The 24,099-nt window shown below is 41.5% G+C and overlaps 1 protein-coding gene across 3 annotated transcripts in view; it reads right to left on the bottom strand.

Moving 5' to 3' along the window:
- LOC147331300 (protein phosphatase 1 regulatory inhibitor subunit 16B-like) overlaps nucleotides 1–20,326 on the bottom strand; it is a 92,489-nt gene extending 72,163 nt beyond the window's left edge. For 2 of the 3 annotated variants that reach the window (XM_086293542.1, XM_086293538.1), the window contains exon 1: nucleotides 20,178–20,326. The gene's annotated coding sequence lies outside the window, so the exon portion shown is untranslated. Of the gene's footprint in view, nucleotides 1–17,030; nucleotides 17,122–20,177 lie in introns of those variants that run through there. The other variant, XM_086293540.1, reaches the window with a different exon arrangement.
- Between the last annotated feature and the right edge of the window lie 3,773 nt (nucleotides 20,327–24,099).

Here is a 24,099-nt window from a genome sequence, read left to right as displayed (position 1 = left end):
TTGCTCACAAAAAAAAAAATAGAATAAATAAACAGGTCTGAAGTTGAAAACGAAGCCCAGTGGTCCCACACCTAAAGGCCGTTTCCCCCTCATATCACCCTTTTGTCCCACTCAGCCGCTCATTAAAATGTTTTTGACGAAGAAAGTTTTTAACACAATGAATAGAGATAAGCGTTCAGCTTAAATGGATGCTGGCTGACTACAAAAGCAGTGTCAGTATTCGAGTAGAATCAGTGCTGACTAAAAACAGCATAGAGGTCATTTTTTTCCCACTGAAAACACAAGTTTTTTTAATATGCCAAGTATGCACACCTCTCTATTTAACAGCTTATAAAAGACTTTAATAATATCTCAAATGAAGCCACTATCTTTTTAATGACTTCACATTCAGTCACTTATTCCATCGTGAATGCCTAATATCATCATAAAATGCCCTCATAATGCATTACAAATACACTTCTTGTAACTCCAATGAGAGTTTTCTTCAAGTAGTGAATAGATCACCTTAACAAGCACTTACTTCACCAGATGGCAATTAAACGGTATAAAGTTTCACAGCTGCCCTCTAAGCCTGAAAGCACCGTTGCCAAAATAAGAAGGCTCCGCCCACAACGGCCGTGACCCTGTCAATCAGCAACTCACTCGATGCATGTGTCCGCTTTCTCTCAATGTGGATGCTTCTGTACATGATGTGCTGCAATGCTCTGATCTGTCTCTGCCTGTCACGAGCAGATGTAAAGCCAGAAAGGTCAAAAGACACAAATCGCGCAACCAGACGGCAAAACATCAACAACAAAGCCTTTCATCAAAGGACGGAAACATTAACGCACAGCAGTTTCCATCGGAATTTTGGACTGTTTCCAAAAATAAAGCACAACGAATCGCAAAGGTGCTCCGTTTGCAATGATTCAAAATTAGGGCAGGCTGAAGATAACCCAAGTTACAAAGTTATCTTGTATCAAAAAGTGACTCAAATGATTATCAAACACGTTATCTTGTTTATTTGTCCAACCCTGGAGCATTCACATCACGTAACTGTCACCGTGAGAATACACACTTGGCCCACTTTGATACACTAATCATGTCAGTAACTTCACATGACATTTAGCAGCGAGAGGGCGTGTGCTGTGTCAGGACGTACTGCGTGGAGACACAGTAGTGGTAGTGTCACACATACAATACCCCATTGTGTTTGACAGAGCGCGTGTCTGTGTGTTTTCTATACGTGTGCACGCATTCATGCAAGTTGTACAAACCCCTCTATGTCATGATAAACTGTGTGTGCAGAAAGAGCCAGCGCCCTCCCCGATCACCACCACAGCTCCCTCAATCCCTCACACCCCGAGTTCCAGCCCAGTGCTAATGTCTCCGGGTCAGGCTAATTCATTTAATCACCTGCTAATGCCATCGACAGGCCAAGCAGATTAAAAAGACCACCGAAACCGTTCAGCAAGACGGCAGAGGGAGTTACAGCTGTCGCACAAGTGACACACACCATCATTCACTGCAGAGATACGAAGATTTAACTCCCCGCAGAAAGCCTGTCAGGACTGAGAGGCAGAGGAGACAATTTCACTATTAATTACAGTAAAAAATGGGAAATTTATTACAGGATTTCTCTGAGCTTCTGTGTGAAATGGAGGATTGAGCGCTGCACAGCGCCTCTTTCAATCTATGTCAACTTTTTATGCCACTTCTGGAAAAGTACAATGAGATTATTTTGTGCAGTAAGAGCTCAATCCAATTTCATGTCCACAATGAGAAATATAGCTTCTTGGACATTTTGCATAACAGAACACTTGGTATTAAGTATGCGGTATATATTAATGGATTAATCTGGAAGGAAGTGCTAATGAGGACTGATAAGGATATATATAGTCCTGGTAAGGAGAAAGCTCTCCTTCAGTTATAAGGCTTTATATATCAGAATGAAAGTAGCCTGGTCCCTAGTGGGCCTTAAAATCAGTTACGCACAAACATGACATACACCAACTATTTATTTATTTAACAACCATTAACCCAACATTTAGAATCAGCGAGTGAAAAACCAAAAACACCATTACTGCTTAGAGGGTAAGTTAAAGCCGAGTGCTGCTAATCACATGCATTTGATTTCCTGATCATGAGCAAGTGTTGAGCAATGATCTTATTGTTACTGTCCATCAGTCCGGTAAGGCTTATAACAATTAGAAATTCGGCATTCTTCAGTGAGGCCGATTATTCACAAATGGAAAACATTCAAAGCAGTCGCTAATTTTCCCAGGAGTGGAAATCCCAGCAAATTCCTCCCAAGGTCAGATCACGCACTGCTCAGAAAACCTCTACACTACTCAGTTAGCACATTAGATATTAAAATTCATAAGAGTACAATTAGAAAAAGACTGAACAATTTTGGCCTGTTGGGAATGATTGCCAGGGGAAATATTACCAAAAAGTGAATGGATGATCAACTTCAAAGGCCATGCTCTTCACCCTCAGATGTGCCCGACATTTGAATTTTGTTGCTCTGTGTTTCAGCGTAGTGTTACTCATCCACACTAGCCTAGGACACTTCAAGCTGCACACTGCAGAAACAGCAGGGATTGGCCTATGCAGGCATGTGGTCACCCGTACAAAACCAGAACGTGCCTCACATAAAATAAAACCTATGAGATTTTTTTTAAAAGCTGTAATAATAATAATACAAAAAAAAGCTGAATGATTTTGACAGCACTTGATTGGCTTTTGGTTTTGGAATGTTCGCTCAATCATGTTTGTTATTCAGATTAAAAGTCGATTTACTGTGCAGCCCTTGCACCAACCGTCAATCACAGTGATGATTTGGACCTGGGAACTCTGCAGAAATTGAGTTGACCATGAAAGCCTCTGTATACCAAAGTTTTCTAGACTCAAATGTGCCGCTGCGTCTCCGACAGCTAAAACTTGCCCCAAATTATGTCATGCAACAAGACAATGATCCAACACACAGCAGCAAATCTGTAACAAAAAGAAAAAGAATCAAAGCTTTGCAATGGCCCAGTAAAAAAAAAAAAAAAAAAAAAAAAAAAAAAAACAACACACCTCAATCTGACTGTAATGCTGTGGCGGGACCTTGAGAAAGCTGTGCACAAACAAATGCCCCCAAATCTCAATGAACTGAAGCAACGCTAACGAAAGCTAGGGCAAAATTCCTCCACAGTGATGTGAGAGGCTGATAAAGTTATAAAGAAAACAACATGGAGCCTACTAAGGGTACACAGCAGAACAAGGGCTATCAATCTGCTCTCCATGACAAGATGGAGCATGTCAGCCCTATCATGGAGAGGGAAATTTGTGACACTATGAGGTCATGTCAGAGGTATCTACGGTATGGGGAAATGACAGAAAGGCGGTATAAACAGACCTAGATCACAACAGAAGTGCAGGCCCACTCTAAAACTGCATTAGCTGACTTGTTGTGTGATGAATTTCAAACTGCTGGCCTATTAACTTCTTGGTCTGAAGAACCATATTTTAAAAATCATACAAAGTAATTTCTGAGAATGGTAGCTTAGTGTATAAAGGCAGAAAACAGAAGATTATACTGGCTGGTACATCATCAGTTTTAGATAAATCCAAAAATAAACACAACTAACATCTTTTATTTAAATTGTGAGGCCACACAATTACAGCAAGTACACTCAGTTAAACTTAAACCGGGAAGTTGGTCCTCGCAGACTTTGGAATTCACGTGCTCGCCATCATTATGTTGTGTTTGAAAGGCTGGGAGGCTAGAAGATTCCATAAGCCTGTCACAGAGCAGTCCCTGGACTGTACAGTCTCTTTTTAATAGAATTACTTTCTACTTCTAACAGTATACTGTCACTTTTCCTAAGCAGGTAAAACTGCTAGCCTGTAACAGCAATACTTCAATAAGTAATTCATAGCTGACTGGGTCCTTCAATGTCTGATAAAGTCTGGAGAAAGTCGAGCTGTGATGTCTTGCAGCCATTAATTGCTGATTTGGACAGCGCTGGTTTGTTAGCGCTGTGCAGCTGAGACACCTGCGTGCAGCCAGGGAGGTTTATAGAGGTGCACGACACCTCGTGTTTCCGACCTCTTCAGCAGTGTTGTTTCTCTGATTGTTCTCTGCAAGTTAAGTACTGCAGTGTTATCATTAATGATGGAAAGGGATAGCCAAAAACTATTAAATGAAAAAGGTGGCATCATCTGATAATTATAAGACAGTGACACCAGCTTTTTAACTCATCTGACAGCATTTTAAAGAGATTTAAGCTTTACCCCAGAGGCCTCATTATCACACACTGCCAATTATTCTGAGCCCTTACCTAGTGTTGAAGAAACACGGCGCAAACGTCTAATGACACAGCACACGGCAATTAAAACAGGAAGCCGTTAGTTTTGACTGTAACACCAAGATTCGACACCTGACCTTTCTGACAAAACACATTCATTAACCGAAACACGACCCCTGGATGTGTCAAACTAGTCTATGTGGTCAAACTGACAAAAGGCAGGTCTGCATTTTGACAGAGCCAGGAACACACGCACACAATCACACCTTCAGTGCAGTGTCAGGCACTGTATCGTACTGCAGTTGTTCAATTAACCGTGCAAGTACGAATATGATACGTCTATAATGTGCTGTCGTTCTACTTCCCCACAGATGTAGAAATAAAGACCAAGGCTTTTTGGAAATTTTGTTTTTATGGGCTCTGATGCAACGAACCGATCTGTCCGTGTTTTATGTTGTGTTATGTTCTGGGCGCCAGTCTCCACTCGCTCAGTAGCAACAGCAGCAGTTTCCTTTTTTCGCTGAAAACAGAGTAAAGAGGAAACCTTGTTACTCAGCAGCAGAAGAGAGAGCAGAGGAGCAGCAGCTGCTGCTGTACGTAAACAGATAAACAGAAAACCGAACAGGCACTGGTGAGATGCACACACGCGCTCAAACACACGCACGCACGCACGCACACGTGTGGTTGAAGACGCTGATGTTAATGGATATTTGAAGTCAAATACTGAAAACAGGTAGTCTCTCGGTTATAGTGGTGAGCTGCAACACCACAAAGAGACAACTAAAAGCTGAGACAGCTTTGATAAAGTTTTATCTGAGAAATGCATGAATACAAAAACACACAAAAGACATTTTGTATAAGTAGACCTGGGTAATTTCATATTTTTCAACATAAATGTGAATAATTTACTAAAATGTCTCTTGTTTGATGCCCTAATTGGATGAATATTAAAGTCTTTCAGTACAAAACATCAAAAACCCTTAACCCTTTAAGACCTACCATAGAACCAAGTCCGCCAGAGCTTATATTATATTTTTACATGCTGTGGAGCCATTTTTGGGAGCATTTCAAGTTGCTATACATCAATACAACCATTATAGCCCAAACTTTAATAATATGTCTGCATTAGGTGCATAGTAATTACATAAATTGCAAAAAAGTGCAATAAACTACAAAAAAATTGAAAATCGTTTTTGTTTTTTTAACATATATTTCTAGTTAGAGAAATTTAAGAGGCTCATCCCTCAAAACTGTAAATACAAAAAAGTTGCACAAACTAGTTTCCCACCACAGGAAATTTATTTTGAGTGTCTTCATAGTTTTATTTTTGAAATACACCAATTTTTATACACTGCAGGAAAAACGAAAATAAATATTATAGTGCAAATTTGCAAAATAACAGCATATGCATCAAAATAAACTAAATTATTGCGCTAGCTTACGTGGTTGCAGAGCTACCGGGATTTAAAAATAGTTACGCAAAATGGAGCGTGCCCGCTCCGATCGGCTGTAAAGGGTTAATTTTAATAGTGTTGTTTACTTTTTTTTAAAACTGCCATCAGCAGTTTGATGAGATGCCATTTATATTACATTAAACTAGCAGCTGGTTGCTTAGCCTATCACAGACTCCAAAACAGGTAGTCTAGGTTTGTCTAAAACAGGGGTGGGGGAACTCCAGACCTCAAGGGCCAGCGTCCTGCAGGTTTTAGATGTGTCCTTGATCCAACACAGCTGATTTATAAGGCTAAATTACATCCTCAACATGTCTCGAAGTTCTCCAGAGGCCTGATAATGAATTCATCTTTTGATTCAGGTGTGTTGCCACAGGGTGAGATCTAAAACCTGCAGGACACCGGCCATCGAGGCCTGGAGGGAACAACTTCAACAGAGTACTCTTCAAAATATTCAAGAAAAAACATTCCTGTTGAAGGTGGAAAGTAGAAACTTGTTTCAATGGATGTGGCACAAACACACAATCAACCACCAGGATATGATGGCACGCGAGGAGGAGATAACCAGCAGCCGGTGATGAGGGGCCCAACAGTAAACAAATGAGTCAACGGAGCATCGCTGGAGCTCTCACGTCCTGCACTCCATATGATAGAAAGAGCGGTGCCGATGTAGTTAAATGGTACGACTACCTGATTGTGTTAAAAGAAGTAGCGAATAATACTATTTTTAGCTTCTTCTTTTTTTTTTTAAATACCTAAGGCTGGAGAGGATTTGACATCAAAAGCAATAGACAGCAAATCAACAACATGCCTTACCACCTAAATGCCTGTGTAGTTTCAGATCTGCACCACTAGGTGACTGGATCCTAGTGGCGACTTTAGAGACCTACCAGATATATTTTCATTTATGTGACAATATTGTGCATCCTCCTGATAAGTTACAAGTTATTTTAGTGACTGTTAAACTGAAATGTTAAGCAGTTCTATTATACTTTTACTTAAAACTTCCAAGGCTATTTTTGCACTTACATATGACTTATACTGTTTAACTACTATTCACTTTAATGCAGCTGCTGGTGGCGCCTCGTGGCAATAGATTAACACTTTGAATTAAGCATTCTGTCATCAGTGACAGTAGCTCATTGGGAAAGACAGATAGAAAATGCCCTTCACTTCCATCACACAATTCATCCTAAAAATCATTACAGTAAATTTCCTTGAAATATCCCATCATAGAATTTTGAGGGTATTTTTCGCTCCATCTCTCCTACAAGCACCTCTAAAGCCCATTAATTCACACACCATGCTTGGCTACAAGAACATTTTTTTATTTACATATCATCTAAAACTGGTGATGTAAACTACGAACTATCAAAGTAAGCAAACAAGTCTGCTAATCCCATCAGACATGCTTGCAAACATTCTAATGGTCGGTCTTTTAGATAATTTAACTAAAGTCAATTGTATTCATGTAGTGTCAAATCACAACAGCCATTGCTTCAACCCTACAGTAATATTACAATCAGACGAACCCCTATGAGCAAGCATTTGACGAGAGTGGGAAGAAAAAACTCCCTTTTAACAGGAAGAAACATCTGCCAAAACCAGGCTCTTGGAGAGAGGACTAGAGACACACTTAAAAAGCTTAAAAACTAACATTCAATACAAAATCTAAATATGGAAAACAAATTGTAGAGAGGTGAAGAAGACAAAGCTCAAATGTTTATTTATTTTAGTTTCTGTGGGACTGCTCTGACTGGTTTCCCATGTGATACCTCTCCATCCTTTTTCTTTTTCTCTTCCTTTCTTGCCAATTGTGTCTTCCTTCATCCCTCTCTCCCTCAGCGCCCTCTAAAAGGACGATTTTATTCTGTCTGGATTACTTGTCCTAGTTGGCGCTGGGCGTGCTGCTGGGGAGAGAATTTATTTCCTCTGGTGAAGCCTTGATTTAAAGCACTCAGGTCAACTTGATTCTGGGTCATTGTCTCCCTTGCCGTAATGAACCAGGGCAGAGGTAGAAAGCCCGCTGCATATCGACAAAAGCAAGGAGTTGATGTGCCACAGGATACCTCAACTGACCGTCTGCACCCAGAAGTAGATTAAAACCTCTCTAGTGCCTGTGGTTTTAATGCTCAAAAGCAATTCGATTTCCCACTTCAAAAAAAAAATGTGACGCAATAAGCTCAAGTCAACTCATAAGCACACCAGTTACATTAGCTTACGTCAACATAAGCTGTTTACTTTATGTTTGTAAGTACCGAGCCAGCAATCTTGCAGTAAATCTGTGTTTCTCTGGCAGAGCTGATCCTGCAGGGACCTACTGACCAACATATTTATGGCTGCATCAAAACACTGCTGGCCCTACAGTCGTGCAGGGTATAAGTCCTGTTAATTTAATTCATGGTCCTGCCTGAAAAAACTAGCTCAACACTGCATCAACAGTCCCACGGTTATAGCATCTTCAATTCTGCATTTCAGCAGCTGGGACGTGCCTCACATCACTTCGCATCATTTTCAAGGAGAACAATAAATAATTTTGCTTTTGCATTTTAAAATGTAATGTACGGACAGTGTACAGTCTCAGTGCAACAGAGTTCCAACCCCTTGTAGCATGTAGATTTGATAGATTTTTAGAACATTATACATATTTAAAAACTAAATAATTGTTTCCTTAAACTTCTTTTACATTGGTTGCTTCTTTGTAGTCTAATGGTTTTTTTCTTGGTTTGAGTGAAGGGAGAAGACGCTCTTTATTCATCCCAACATTTAAAGAAGTTTAAAAAGGACAAGACACGTTACACTCCATACTGCCTGTGAAGGTTTGACAGCCTTCTCTAAGGAAGCACGCAGATGTCACCAGTCATTGTTCAGACAGGCATCCAAATAGTGCACCTAAACTTCAAAAAGCAACAACTTAAATGTACAACAAAATCTGCATGGGCATGAAGTCTCTCGAAACTTCAGCCAGGCTGAGTTGTACCATTCGTTTTCTTTCCTTTTTGTGATGTGAATAAAAAGTGGAAGGAAAGAAGAGCTAGAAAAACACTTTGTTTGCTCTTCACGGGTTTCTTGTGGTTGGTATCGAGAATGAGTTTTCTCACTTCTAACTCATTTGTTTTCCTCTCTAAATTGTGTATTTACCCAAAATAGAAGATGGGCAATGATATAAATAAACAGGTAAACTAAAAGCAGGTGTACTACGAACACATGGAAAGAATAACCAACGCAAAGTTATGTTGAAGTTGTGCAAAAATGCTGACGTGTTTAACCAATGAGCCAAATTGCACAATGTGCGATGTGTTGTTTGTTTTTTAGTCATAAATCCAGCCCTTCTTGTTTACTTCACAATATAAAGCAAGCTTGATACATGTTGGGGAAAGATGGAGTCAAACCTTTTGTTCATTTGAAGTATTCATACATACAAAAAAAAAAAAAAAAAAAAAGAGTTTAGTTTTGGTTTATGCACAATCTTCTGCCGTGCACAGCAGCTATACTGGTTTACATTTGAGGTTGGACTGCCACTCAGAGACATGCTTCCAGGATCTGTCCGTCTTCCCGACTTCTGATCACTTCACTGGGAAACACATACAATCTGACTAAAGTGGATCTGACTATTCTAGGTGTCCAGTGTGTCAGCATAGCACATATTTAGCAAGAAGACCATTTTTAAAACTTTTTGAAGGAGGGACGCCACAAAATTCCTCCATGCAGGAGAAATCCCACATTTCCAAAAGCCATCTTTGCCCACTTTAATCTGGTAGTATGTGCTTTAGTTTGTTATCTGCTTTACTTAGAGGCAGGGGTTCATCAGAACACAAGGTTGAAGGTTGGGGGTATATTAAGATTAGCAGCAATCTTCCTCCATGGCTTTAATGAGGACAAAAGCAGTGACGGTTCCAGTCATAGGATAGAGAAGGGCAGATTTTATGTACACAGACAAACTTCTGTTCACCTTGGACTGATATCATTTTCACTTCTCTTCTTAAAGCATTTGGTCTATGAAATTAGTACTAAAAAAAAGCTAATTTGTTTGACTTACCATAAAGCACAGAACTATTTAAAACACAGGGAAAAAAACTCCACATTCAAGAGGCTGCATACAAAAACAGTTTGATATATTTTTGGCTTGAAAATACCATTAATCAATTATCAAAAATCATCCTGAGTCTTCTGCTAATCAACACAAATTGAAGACACTAATCAATAAATGGAGCGAGCCTTTCATGTCTAAATGCATTTCCTTCCTCATAAAATATTTGTAAAGCCAGTTTTGAAAATTGTCCTGTACTCATTACATCCAAAGTGCACAAGCTTGGGGTCTTTTACTGGGTCGGCCATTGAAGGTCCATTTGCATCAGCAGTCAATTAGCGCAATAGCATGAATTTCCATTGCCTCATTCACAAGAGACAAACAGAGAACATAAATGTCAGGAGGGCTACGAGTGGTCCAAAACTTCACAGGATGCGATTTCACTTTGTCATTATTGTCAGACGAGACATATGGCAAAAATATCTTAATATATTTAACACAGCTGTCATTTCTATATACACTGGGGGACCTACAGCAGGTGTGAACTATCGGTTTTTGCAGCTAATTTAACAGATTTTTTGCAAGTTCCCTGCGTATAAGAGGCTTAAGTCCTCTGATCTAGTGTGAGTCATCTGTATTCCTGTCTTATAGTCCATTAAGCAAACTTTGAAGGAGTATAACTCACCTCCTCTCACCGGCGGGCACTTTGCAGTAAAGATTCATGTCCCTGCCACGTCCAAAAAAACACTTTAATTATTCTCCTTACTCTGCTTTGTTGTTATGTGCATCTGTAGGCTGCATTTGCTTGTCATCTTCGTTAATGCGTGACGGCCCTTTTCATTCTTTGAGACGCTCCTTTAGTACAAATGTACAGCTTTTATTTCACCTGCCCACACGAGCCCATTGCTTTCTGTTACATCAGTATAAAAGCATGCAGGTTTAGAGCTTTAAAAAAAAAAAAAAAAAAGAGCGCAAGAGACCCACAGCATACACCTTTTTAACTTTCCTTTAGAAAACATCACACTGCTCCTCTTTCCCTCAAGTTCTGAGTTGGGCGTGTATCTGAAACGGGTGCTTTCTGTAGGACCACATTTTTCTAGTGTGGGGGCGTCTCACAAAAGGCCTGACGCCAAAGCAAAGGAAAGCTTGACCTGCACACGACAGCAGCTCATGTTTAGCGCCCGCTGTCCGCTCCGGATCCTGGGTGGAGTTACTCGTCAATCCGCTGCACACTAACACGAGCAATTTGTGTTTATTTTAGAAGCATCTTTTTGTTTATTTATATAAGGGTTTGACCACGACACGCCCTGGCCTCGAGGGTCTATAACCCACCCTGCTGCAGTCAGTGTGCTCTATCTCCAGGCAGATTCAGGAAATATCTTCTGCTCTTTAGGTTTTTGTCCCTGCTAGATTTTCCCTCCTATTCTTTCTTTCCTCTCTGCCTTACATTCGATTCATTTCACTGCTTAATAACGGTTTGAGTCCCCGGCTAAAACCCAGCAAGAGTAAACAAGGGTTAGAGTCAGCCAGCCTGCAGTAAGTGTCACTTCTAATCCACTACTAAACCAAGATGAGTACGCAGTGAGCCTGCACCGTGCCAGTAACCGCGGGCAGAGCGAGAGTCAGAGATTACGTGCCGATTTCTCATTTTACTTTTCTACAAAGCAAATATTCGTCTGTATTTGTTAGATTCAGAAAAGCAGAAAAAGAGAAGAGCGCCACAATCTGTTCTTCCTGCTGGGCAATTTGATGCTCCTCCGTGAGTGAAAGGTGAATGAGCATATGCGTCATTTGGGGGTTTCTTAAAGGATAATTCCACTTTATTTCCACCCGGTGTACTTCCTGTTCATGTGGATGTTTCAGCCTAATGGTTCACGCCAACTTTGCCCCCCTACTCTGGAGATTTGCAGAAATGTGAAGGCAAATAGCACATCTGACCAGCAAAATGTAACATTGATAACAATATTATTATTTATGGCAATAACAATATGGCTTTTGATAAATAGAAAAATACCAACATATGAATATTAAATGTGTTTCTTAGAGATAGGGGCTAAGGTTGTATTTGGTGAGAGAACCTCTGCAGTGTCTGCTCTGTAGTAATCGTGGTAAAGAGAAACTTGAGCACACAAGGGAGGCTTCCAATGTACTGGGCAGTTCACTCCCACAGTGATCATCTCGATGAGCTGTTAATCATGGCCAGATGAATACGCAAATACAAGCAGAAGAAGTACACTTCCCTCGACCGGTGTCTGGGCTCATCGTTAGAGACAGGGTGAGGAGTTTGGTCATTCAGGAGAGCAGAGCTAGTCCCAAATGCTGAAAGGAGCCACTGAGTGGGTTCAGGCATTTCAAGAACATGTCCCCTGGATGCCTCCTAGGTGAAGTGTTTCCCACAATTACTACCAAGAGGAGACCCCAAGGTAGATCCAGGACACGCTAGAGAGATTAAATCTCTCTGTCGGCTGGCTTGGAAACACCTTGGTATTCCCCAAAAGACCCAGAGGATGTGGCTGGAGGAGAGGAAGGCCTGAGCATCTCTGCTTAGATCACTGCCCCAAATACCAACCAACCAACCAATACTGAGGGTTGGTATATACTTCAGTTGCTTATATTCATAGCACATGACGAAAGGAAAGATAGAAATTGTTATTACATTATGATAAATAAGAAAGGTAAAAACCTTTATGAAAGAGTAAATGATACCACAGACTGGAACAAAAGCAAATAAGTAGGAAGGCAGATCATCAGAAGCAATTCAGCTGAACAACCAGACACGGAGTTTTTGGGTTTTTTTTAGAAAAAACAATTATAACACTAGCAGTCTAAATTTGTCACGTTAATGTTAGAAAATGTTGTGTTTTCTTAATCACGCTCACTTGTCTGTATGGAATTATTGCAATTGGTTTTTACTTGTGTTGTATTTGTTTTAATCTCAATGAAACTTGCCCCACATAATTATGGAATAAGCATGCCACTCTTTGCATTAAAGTAGATGAGAATGAACGAAGAATTGTAATAAAATCACCGTTTGCAACATCAAAAAAATCATTTTAAAAGAAACACAAATCAAAGACACTTTGAGACAACTTCAAGATAAGGCAGGAAAACATAAAAACATCCTTAGAGGAGGTACCGTATTTCCCGGACTACAAAGCGCACCTGAATATTAGCCGCACAAGCTAAAATCAGGGGAAAATCCTGTTTTGTACATACATTAGCCGCACCTGACCAAAAGCCGCAGGTGTTTCAATGTTGACTTATCATATGTAAGAGAATATGCACAAAGCGAATTGTCAGGAAAGAGATGGCTGTTTGGAGACACACCCCTTTTATTAATATTTTGAAAATCAAGTTATGGGTACATATTTGCACATGTGCTGTGCTTCATAAATGAGTAACAAATGTAGTACATAACAGTAACCTACAGCACACCAGAAAAATAGATTCAGACTACCTTTTAGGCTCAGGTGCAGTGACACATCTTTAACAAGAAGAAAAGTCAGTCATTCACCACCATCTTCCTGCGCACTAAAACCACCAAAGTCCTCTTCTCCAGTGTCGGATACGAACAGGCTCAGGATGGCTTCGTCATCCACTCTCAGCTTCTTTCCTTCGTTGTCACTTTCAAAACCAAAGATAATCCTCATTGTCATTGTCAGTGTCGGAGTCGAACACCCTCTGAAGGGCCGTGGCGGTGTCCTCCTCTCCATCATGCAGCAGTCCAGCCCTTCGAAATCCGTTGGTGATCGTGGATGTTTGCACACTTTTCCACGCTGTCAGAATCCACCGGTAGAGTTGAGCACAACTTGCTTTTCGCAAGTTTATCGCCGCTCGTCATCCACGCCTCCCGCTGAACGCGTAGCGCTACTTTGAAGTTTGTTTTTCGCGCTACTTGTACGGCACTATGTTGCCTGGCGGATGGACATGTGACCAACACACCACTCTTGAACCCCGATCCTTCCGCCAGGCAACGTAGTGCCGTACAACAGCGGAACAAACAAAACAAATCGTCTTACGATATCACAAAAATCACGGACAATCTATAGAAAAGCCGCACCTGACTAAAAGCCGCAGGGTTCAAAGCTTGTGCAAAAAGTAGCGGCTTATAGCCCGACAATTACGGTAATTAGATAGCTGGAGGACTACAGCCCTGCAGCGACTGTGAACCACAGCAGAAGAGAAATGACCACATCCCTGTAACTGTGGTACCGCTCTACTCCCTGTCCTTTCTGTAGATTAATGCTGGAAGTGTTGTGTATCAGCAAGGACATGTAGATCATCATCATGTCTAGACACTGATGCACTTTTAAAACATTTGGTCTCTTGTGAGGTTTACTAAAAGGAAGCTTTCAGATAAACTTGTGCTCACTCATCAATTTTTAAAGAGATACAGATGCAAACATTTTGAAGAGATCCTACAGTTAAGGAATCAAAGCTACAGAGAATCAGTTAGCACTATTTTTAAGCTCACAGAACACCAACAGGCAAAATATATATGTGTGTGTGTGTGATTTGAGCAAAGTTGCTCATAAAAATAAAGGAAAAAGAAAAAGGGGACAAACTTGGAGATGCATCTACGGTCATGCAAGCTCAATGCAGAAGAAACCACGCAAGAGTTCAAACCACAACTCACTCACACACACACACAATTACTGTGCAACTGCAGCCTTGGCACGACCAGGCACGACCAAGCACCAGAGCATGCGGTCAATTTTAGACCAATGGGTGCAGGGCACAGACAGAGAAGCAAGACAGAGCAAAGCAGACATTAAAGGGACCATCTCCAACAATGCAGGGAGAATTCATAAAAACAAGCCATCAAAAAGCAGGGATGCACACACACACACACACAGACCCAAGGATGGTTTCAACAACACTTTCAATGTTGGCTGAATTTTCCCTTTGAAGTGCAACAGCTGTGGTCGTCTAATCTAAGAGCCATTTTGCTCATCAGGAGAGCAGAATAAAAGCACGACACTCTGTGAACAGCGACTATTTTGCAGCCTTCACCTGAGAGCCCTTTTACTACTGCCTGGTATCTGTAGGTTATAGATACAATACCATCAATACAGCACAAAACAATCCAAGAATTTCATGTGTATACAAAGAGGCATATGTTGAACTCAAAGAAAACCAGAGAGGCTCAGTGTGCTTCACACAACAATGTGAGGAAAAAACCTTTACAATCCCCCCTCAGTCAAATGCCTTCCTGAGCACAGTGCAAGCCTCAAACTCTATGAGCTCACTTCCTGTTCACTAGCTTGCTTGACTGACTACTCTGGCAGGTCTGTCTCTGCAGAAAAAAAGCACATAGAGAAATAGGCTGAAAGGTGTATATTTATAGCAGGGGGTTATAAAAAAAAAAAAAAAAAAAAGCCAAAACCCTAAATCCTTACAGACACTCTATAAGCATGAAAACCTATAAAGATGTGTTGTTTTTGCTTTAACGGCAACAGCAGAAAAGTCTAAATAGAACCTTTAGCTCTGCTATAAGAACATCAATGACGAGTGTTAAGGGCATCTACCTCTTCAAAGTCATGCAGGTCCCCCTCCATGATATTCAGAAAATACAGCAGGGGAGCGAGACCAACAAGTGTAGGAGATGAGGCCCTGTGGTTAGTGTGTGACAGAGGGAGGGTCAGGGGATACAATGTAGCCTGGGCAGAGACGTAGAGCTGCTAGTCAGAGCTAACCAGCCATGAGAAGCTGTCAGACTCGCTGTGAGGGGACTCTGGTTGAGCTTTGACAGTCACTAGAAACACAATTATGGCCTTTTCAAAAGCTCACTATGCGGGAGCAGCACTGTCCCGAAAGCCATTTTGCCGGCCTTTGGACTTTCAGTAGTGGATATTTGAAGCTTCGTGCAAGTGCCGGGGACTCAAAATCACCTTACACAACAAAACAAGTTAACGACCATGGCTGCAGACGTACAATGTTAACTGAGAGAGAAACTTAGACACCAAAGAATGTGTCATACTTTCTCTTCCATTCAGCTGTGCACTCTGTCAGAGGTAAAAGCTCGCTGTTCGCTCACTTGCTGGAAAGAGCAGAGTCAGAGGGAGAGCTGTACCTGCGCCGGGAGAGCAAGACCTCGTTGAGAAAAGAAAAAAAAAAAAAGGTAATGTCAGTACAAAGGAGTACATGTTTCTTTGAAGCTTTTTCTGAGAGAGAGAGCGAGAGAAGAAGAAAAAAAAAGTTGCTAAATGCAGCGAGAAGGTGGCAGTACAACTGCCATTTGAGTTCTCAGTAAAGATGGAAAAGTGGTGTATAAATACAAATCCATTTACACCGCTGTCCCCATGCTGGGACATTAAGCGGTGTGCAACTGTCTTATTGATCAGCAGCTTAGAGGCACATCGCAGCTCTCTGCACCTGAACTGTCGACTTTATCGTTTCCAAAATGAAATGAAAAAGCAGGTTCAATTCAGGTGGCATCTTTAAAAAAAAAAAAAATCACATTGGAGTTGCTGGTTTTTAAGTGGACAGTGACCATTTGCAGATTAAATGCTCTGCAGCTAAACCTCCACCCACCGAGCAGACTGATTAGGGCTGCGTGGTGCTAAAGAAGCTAACGCACATCTCTGCAAAGCACTGATGTTTGTGGTTTTATCCTCTCAGTGAGGGGTCGCATGGGGGGCTGGGGGGGTTAAGATATCCTAGCATCAGTCAGCAGGGGATCCGCCATTACTCCCACTGATCACTTAAGTATTTACTCAGCTGAAGCCCACCACTTCACAGACGGTCCAGAGGAGAGTATAAATTAGATGAATACATGCAGAAACGCCACACAAGTGAAAATGTGTGATGATGAAAGACAGATGAAGGATTATTAAATCATACTGAACACAATTAGCAATCATGCAGTTTTTTTAAAGCCAACCTGTTTGAATGATTGCCTGTTTTCTTAGATTGGAAAATAAGAATCTGAATTCTGGCCTGTTGGTTGGACGAAACCAAACATTTTACTACATTATGTCAGAATTTGGAAAATTGTGACGGGCATTTTTTATTCTTGCATGATCAATCAAAATAGGTCATGTGTAAGCTCAAAGCAGATAATAAACCGAGGTCTCACTATGAACGCGGGACCTTCTGCTTCACATCTTACTCTGCTCTTCTGACCAGTGAGCATAGTGTTTGCATTGGTATATTTTGGCTTGTTGGATTTTCCCTGCCTTACAAGAAACCATAGCAAAGTTTACAAAATCACCTACAGATTTAGAGCAGAGCAAACAAATTAGAGGTCTGAAAGTGCACTTAAAGCAAATTTACCTGACCAGCATTCCTTCCCTGGTGATTTATACCCAACCGCAAAATAAAAGCATTCACACTCAAGCCCACTTTCAAGTCAACCTGAAGACAGCAACAAAAATCAACAAATCTACACCTTAGGAGACGGCTGTGGACTTTGAGGACCTCTAAGTAGGCTTGATAGCTGCCCTGCGATTTGCCTGTCTTAGTATTAAGACCACAGATTAGCAGTCAGTGCCTGCTCCTAGCTGTAATCAGAGCGCTGATCTACTATAATCGCTTATCCATAGTAAGAAAGCGCACTGGTTTGGGGTGCAGCTCAGATAAGACCTGTTTAGCAGCAAGCAGCTGAGAAACAGATTTCCAATTTATACAAAGAAACACAAGTTTTATTTCACGCTTCTGCTGACCCGCTTTGATGCCCCGTTTCACTGCAGGCCCTATTTAAGTATCAAGCGAGGCCAGTGTTTCAGCATCCCTCCAGGGCTGTTTCTGTTTCAATATTTTATGAGCAACAGTCAAATCACCGTGTTGGAATAATTAAACATCAGTTAGGGCACAAAGCTGCAGAGAATATATGGAGGCAGCTCTTCAGTGAGGAGGGAGTAGTGAAGCATAGCAATGGGGCTCCTTAGAGATCAGAGACGACTCACTCAGACACTCACGGGAATATAATTTTGCCATTACTCTGTATAACTGCTGTTGGTAATGTGGACGAGTGCCATGTTAATGTGCCTGTGTGGGTTTGTGTGTGAGCTAAACAATAACGGCAGGCAGACGTCGCAATATTACGCTTGAATGTGGCATCTGTTACCGCGCATAACTTTACAGAGAGAAATTCATTATCAGCACAGTTTCGATTTCGATCTAATCCAACATAGAGGCAGTTTGCAGTTACAGTACATTTACAAGGCTTCAACATTTTCTGGGGATTTCACTGTATTTTCCAGTTTATTTTATCCCTAATAGTTGTCAGTTGCTTGTTTTTCACAGCTAAAGTTTAACTTTTACACTAAAATCAGTTCACAGCCACATCTTACATGTTTCAAAGATATAGACTTTACATCTTAGCGCTTCGCTTAAAGTTCAACCAGTTTAACCTTTGACCTTGTTAATGTGTGATCTATTAATCAGCAGCTGATGGGATGACAGTCGCTGTTACCTGAAATAACAACAGCTGGGGGTTGAATTTATCTGTTCGATTGATTATCGGCATTATTACTCAAAACAGTGTGGCCAAATTTGCATTAAAGGCACAGCTTGCCCCCAATTTAGAAGTGATAAACTTTTGGAGTCGCCTCATATATTCACAAATACAAACTTTTTTCTTCATGAAAATTTTGCAAACTAATCTGGATCCAGATATCCTTTCGAATCCAGCAACAAAACTTTGCAGAGGAATGCCGTCTAACTGCTCTTTATTTCTGATCCCTCCTGGGGCCTCCCTGCTACCTGTCACACAAGGGTTGCACCCTCAAGTTTATTATATTTCTATCTGCATCGCAGAGTGAGCTCAGCTGGTACAGTTGACCTCTGGTAGTCAGTGGTTATCTAGTTAAGCACCAACTTGCACAGTATATTTAGCAGCAGCACAATCCGGACTCCTGTTTGTGATGCACACCTGCAGGAGTCCAAGATTTGGGTGTTGATGTTTCGCGTGTACAGACACGCTTCGTCGCTCTTGTGTTGTCGCATGCATGTACAGCAGACATGCACGCAGTACAGCAGAGTGAACCGTCACTCCCCAACATAAGCCAACAGCCAGTGCAGATGCTGAGAGGAACAGCAGGCGGAAAGCGTTCAGGATGTCTCCACACATCAAAGATTTAAAGGTAACACAGCCAGGCAAGAAGCCCACCTGTCTTAGCAACGGGTACACCTGGCACAAAACGAGATGAATGCTGCTGATGATGTTTGGTGCACATCTCTGGAAGCAGCACATTAGGACACTACTGATGTCATCACAGCACTGGGAGGGTCAAACAGATGTTTAATGTGGCCTGATGTGCATTGTAGCCAGCACAGAACGGGTTGTGGTCATGAAATAAAAATAGCAGCCATTTTCAAACGTTTTAGTCACTTATGTTAGAAAAAAAAAAGCCAACATATTTGCCAGTTAAAGCTGCTTACATGAGAATTTCAAGCTCTTTTCTGTCTGAAGTCATTGTGAAGTGAATCTCTTTAGACTGTTGGACTGTTGGATGAATTTAGGGATTTGGGGGTGTGGGCGGGTGTATTATGACATGATAAAGGCAGTATTTAGGGGAGTATAAGCTAATGCTTAAACCCTGGTTGAATATATTTGACCAAATCCTTTAATGGATAAAGTGATTATCAAACAAATCAGCAATGAAAAGTACTGTTAGTGATTTTAATGGCTGATTTTGGCATTTGCTGGTTATTCTGCAGGATTTTGCACTGGTGATGGACAAAAAGGGGCAGTTTGCACATTTAATATAACATTTAGGGTCATTTTTAAGTACATCTTTATTATACTCATACATATAAGGGTTACATATTAGACTAATCATTTCAAATCACATAAAGGGGAGGAATAAGTGAGCATGCTACAGTAACAATAAAGCGGAAACTGTATGAGTGCACATACGAAAATGTCCTATATAAAAGTTAAGACGAAGACTCTGCTCGTCGGCACGTAAAGCCTGAACATCGGTCCTTTCAGCCTGGATTGTGGGAGTCTCAAACTCACAAAGTAAATGCAAAATAAACATCTGCAGCTTCGCCCGCTGCAAACAGTCCCGGTGTCCCAGCAGCAGGCAGCCAGCACTCCCGGACTAAAGGAGGGGGAAGACCCATGTGTGTCACCGCAGCGCTGTTATACCAACATCCATGAGGAGATGTTAAAGCCGCTCAACCCGTGTTGTTGTGTTTACTGGCGCCAGCAGCGGAAACGACGCTTTTCACCGGTTTAATTACAGCTCAGTAAGGCGTCTGGTGACCCGCTAAAGGCGGTAAAGTGCGCTAGCTCGGAGTGCTCCAACAGTAGCCGGACATGCCTCTCCTCCTGCCTGTCTACTGCCCCCTTTTCCTCCACGGGGGGAAAAAAATTCCCTTCTTCCATCTTCTGGTTTAGTCTCAAGCGGTCCACGGCAAACACACCCGAAATTAGAAAGAGAGCTGGCAACATGTGTGGATGTTTGCACTCACCTCAGTCCGGGGTGTTCACACTGAGCAGAGGGTCCACTGTGGTATCCAGGAGGTTTAAAGTTGTCCCGTTAGTAAAGAGACAGCAGCTGGTGTGAGGAGCTCAGAGTGTGTGTGTCTCTGTTTGTGTGTGTGTGAGTCTGCAGAGTCCCTCTCTCTCTCTCTGTGCTTCAACACCAAGTCACTCCTTGAGGGCGGCGCTAAGAAGGAGGCGGAGACTGATGGAGCCACGGTGGATGGCAGTGGTGCACAGAGTGGTGGCCCGCGGAGGCACCCTTTCACATACATTACGGGTTTTCTCCATTGCTTTGGTGCAAATGTCACTGCAGGACCAGTTAAAGGGTTTTTCACATGTGTGCAACTATGCAAGGGCAGTCAATCAGGGGCGTTTTCAGGATTTTCTAAATGGGGTGGCACAGGAGGGGACCATGAAGACAGCTGAAAGGGGGGGAAGGGCGCATGAAACCAAAATGTTGGGTCAGTAATATTTGATAAGTGTAGATAACTGCTGTAAAAACCACAAATTCTCAAGATCTTCCACAGCCCAGCGTCCTATAGCAGATTTATTATGTGAAAAGTGGAGCTGTAAAAGAATTTAAACATAACCTTGTGATGAACAGTTTTATAAATAATAGATTTATTTACTTCTTTAAAGGTTATAATCCTATTTAAATAGCTTAATAGTTCACAGATTGTATATTCAAATATATTTAAAGTACATAAAGTAAATGTATACATGTGAAAGTCAACTTTAGGATCCTATACATCAGCGGTCACCAACCTTTTTTGCGCCTTTGTCGGTCCGACAATATTTTCACGGACTGGCCTTTAAGGTGTCGCGGATAAATATAACAAAATAAGACCAGTACCGGTACCAAAAAAAGAAGATTTATTCATAAGACACGGGAAAAGACCCAGGGAAACCGAGTTAACGATAAAAACAATTAAAAAAAATAACGCTAAAAACAAATAAAAACCCTGAAAACCACAAATTTCACACCCGAGCCTCAACTCTCACAGCCCGGTACCAAACGACTCGGGGGTTGGGGACCGCTGCTATACACAATATTAGTAAGTTATAATTATTGAATTGCTGAGATATATATATGTCTGTAATGTTCATGACCTTAAATATTTGCAGTATTTGTAGACCTTAAATATTTGGATCAAGTTTCTAAGTAACTTGGTCCATAATAATGCAATCCAGAAATAATAAGTAACTAAAGCTTTAAAATAAATAGTATAGAGTACAAAATGAAGTAATTGTATTCAGAATACAGTGGAGAAAAATCAGATAGCAGTGTAGTACTACTTCAAGTACTTGATTGAATGTACTCAGCTACATTCCTACTCATCCAATCAGTGCTTTCATCCAATGGTGTTGTTAGGCATTGTAAGATTAACGGTACTCTAGTGCAACGGTTTTGGTGGGGAGGCACGAGGAGGGGACCAATCATATTTCTAAGGGGAAGTGATACCACCCCTTGTCCCTTCCTAGACACACCCCTGCAGTTAATCAATCCAAATCTGTGATCAGTAAATAAAAACTAAGACCATTATTTCAAGATTTAGACACCAAATGGTTTTATAGTTTTATGAAAAACATTACTGGCTTTGGAAAGAGTACTGCAAAAATGTGGGACTAATGTAGAATAAAAAGGGTTCAGATGCAAAAATGAAATGTCAAGGACTTTTTTTAAAACTGCTGAAAGTGAGAAAAGCAGAATGATCATTGTGAAACTATATTAATCAAAAAAGAGACATATATATATATATATATATTAGGGGTGCAACGATATTCGTATCGATATTGAACCGTTCGATACAGTGCTTTCGGTTCGGTACGCGTATGTATCGAACAATACAACATTTGTAATTTATTTTATCAACTTTCCTTCCGACGATGCTGTCTGTGTTGAGCGCTCAGTGAATCTGCGTTCGACTACTCCGCCTAGGCTGCACTGTCGAGCGCAGATCCACTGAGCACTCAACACAGACAGCATAGTCAGAAGGAAGAGCGCAGGGCAAGCTAGCAAGACACATGGACCTCCCCCACCCTCATTCAGATCTGGCGTTTGGAATTATTTTGGTTTTCATGTGACGTATGACCCTGAAGGTAAGCGAGTCATGGACTAAAGTAAAACAGTATGTTGGATGTGCCATGCAATGCTCAATTACATGGGTGGGAACTAGTGTGTTAGCGCAGTTAGCTCGTTAACGTGTTGGCCGTCTAGCCCCACACACGGGGCGATCGGCGGTAGCTCGTTAACGGAGATTTGCCGTGTTGTGGCGTTAAGGTCATTTCAACGAGATTAACCTGAAAGCACTAGTGGGAACACAACGAATATGACTGCACATTTACGCTGACATCATCCTAGTGCAAAGACCAAAACAACAAGCATGCTACTAACTTTAGCCGAGTCATTTAGACAGCTGTTAGCACATGATTCTCCTTATGCTGCTGAGAATATAGCCCAGAAGAAGCGGATAGTATAGCTTTTATTTTGGAAAGAGACATTTCTCTGTAATAAACTCTCTTTTCCAAAGATGAGTGATTCCTCAATCAGATACAGGGCTTGCAATATCGCTAGCCCGACGTCCTGGAGCTAGCGATTTTTTTCAGTCGGGCTACCAAAATCTATCTCTGCCCTGCCCGTCGGGCTATTGTAGGAAGGAAAAATATATGTCAATGCTTTTGCATTCTTTCAGAAATGTAGCTGGGTAATTATGTCATTGGCATCGGTGAGCCACTGTCAATATGTGACATATTGAAATTGCGTTTGAATTTGCGCTTGTTTTTTTGCTTTCACTTTGCAATCGCGCGAACTGTGTATAGAGAGCGACAGCACTGGGCCCTGTGCTTCGTACGTCGCTTACTACATCCAAGATCAAATGAAACATCCAAGACCAAACCATCGCGCTAACCGTGAGCGCGCTAATCCGGTTCCCCGAACACACCTGCTGTTGACGATTAGTACAGCTGGACGCAGTAATGTGACATCACTGGGTGTCGTAAAAGGGGCTACGCATCGATAGTGGAAACATTGATCGGCAACCCTCTGATTGGTCGGCGAAAATGTCGACGGAGCGCGCTCGGCTCGGTATTTTTCGGCAGCAGAGCAAGAACTCTTGAGTGAGGGATTTCAGGAGTTTCAGAGTTCAATCAGAACGCAAGGGAACACTGCAAAGGCTGCAAAAGCAAGGAGAGAGGGCTGGCAGAAAGTTGCTGACAAATTAAACTCGTAAGTAATTTAATAATAACAATAATAATGGATTGGGTTTATATAGCGCTTTTCAAGGCACCCAAAGCGCTTTACAATGCCACTATTCAGTCACTCTCACATTCACACACTGGTGGAGGCAGCTACAGTTGTAGCCACAGCTGCCCTGGGGCAGACTGACAGAAGCCAGGCTGCCATATCGCGCCATCGGCCCCTCTGGCCAACACCAGTAGGCGGTAGGGTAAATTTATCATATCACACTATATTATCCAATATTATATTACATTATATTATATTATAATATGTTATATTATATCCCCTTTCACATTAGAGCCACAACAGGACCCACTAGAACATGGGAACAGGTAAAAGTGACATATAAGAATATTCTACAGAATGGTAATATTTATCACTTATATTGCTTTTCGTCTCTTGGAAAGAGACCCTGAAATAATCTGTTTGTTTCTAACAGCAACCAAGAAAAGGGCAGAGCAAAAAAAAGACAGGTGGTGGTCCTGCACCCCCTCGTCAACAAGTTGGTTAAGTAAATAATATCCTCACGGGATAATCGATATCTCTCTATGAGCACACTGTCGCGCTGAGCTAAAGGATCCTGTCTGTCCCGCAATATACGCTGAATTCTGAAAACTCTCCTTATCAATCTTGCACCTTCCGCAATGGGTGGCTCGCGTATACGGACAGGA

The sequence above is a fragment of the Aulonocara sp. 'chitande type north' Nkhata Bay genome, linkage group LG5 (assembly GCF_057382095.1).
Source record: "Aulonocara sp. 'chitande type north' Nkhata Bay isolate Kocher_YH1m ecotype deep benthic linkage group LG5, A_spYH_male_GT1.1, whole genome shotgun sequence".
Lineage (NCBI taxonomy): Eukaryota > Metazoa > Chordata > Actinopteri > Cichliformes > Cichlidae > Aulonocara > Aulonocara sp. 'chitande type north' Nkhata Bay.
The sequence above is the reverse complement of the archived record's forward strand: the minus strand, read 5'-3'. Positions and strand labels throughout refer to the sequence as shown.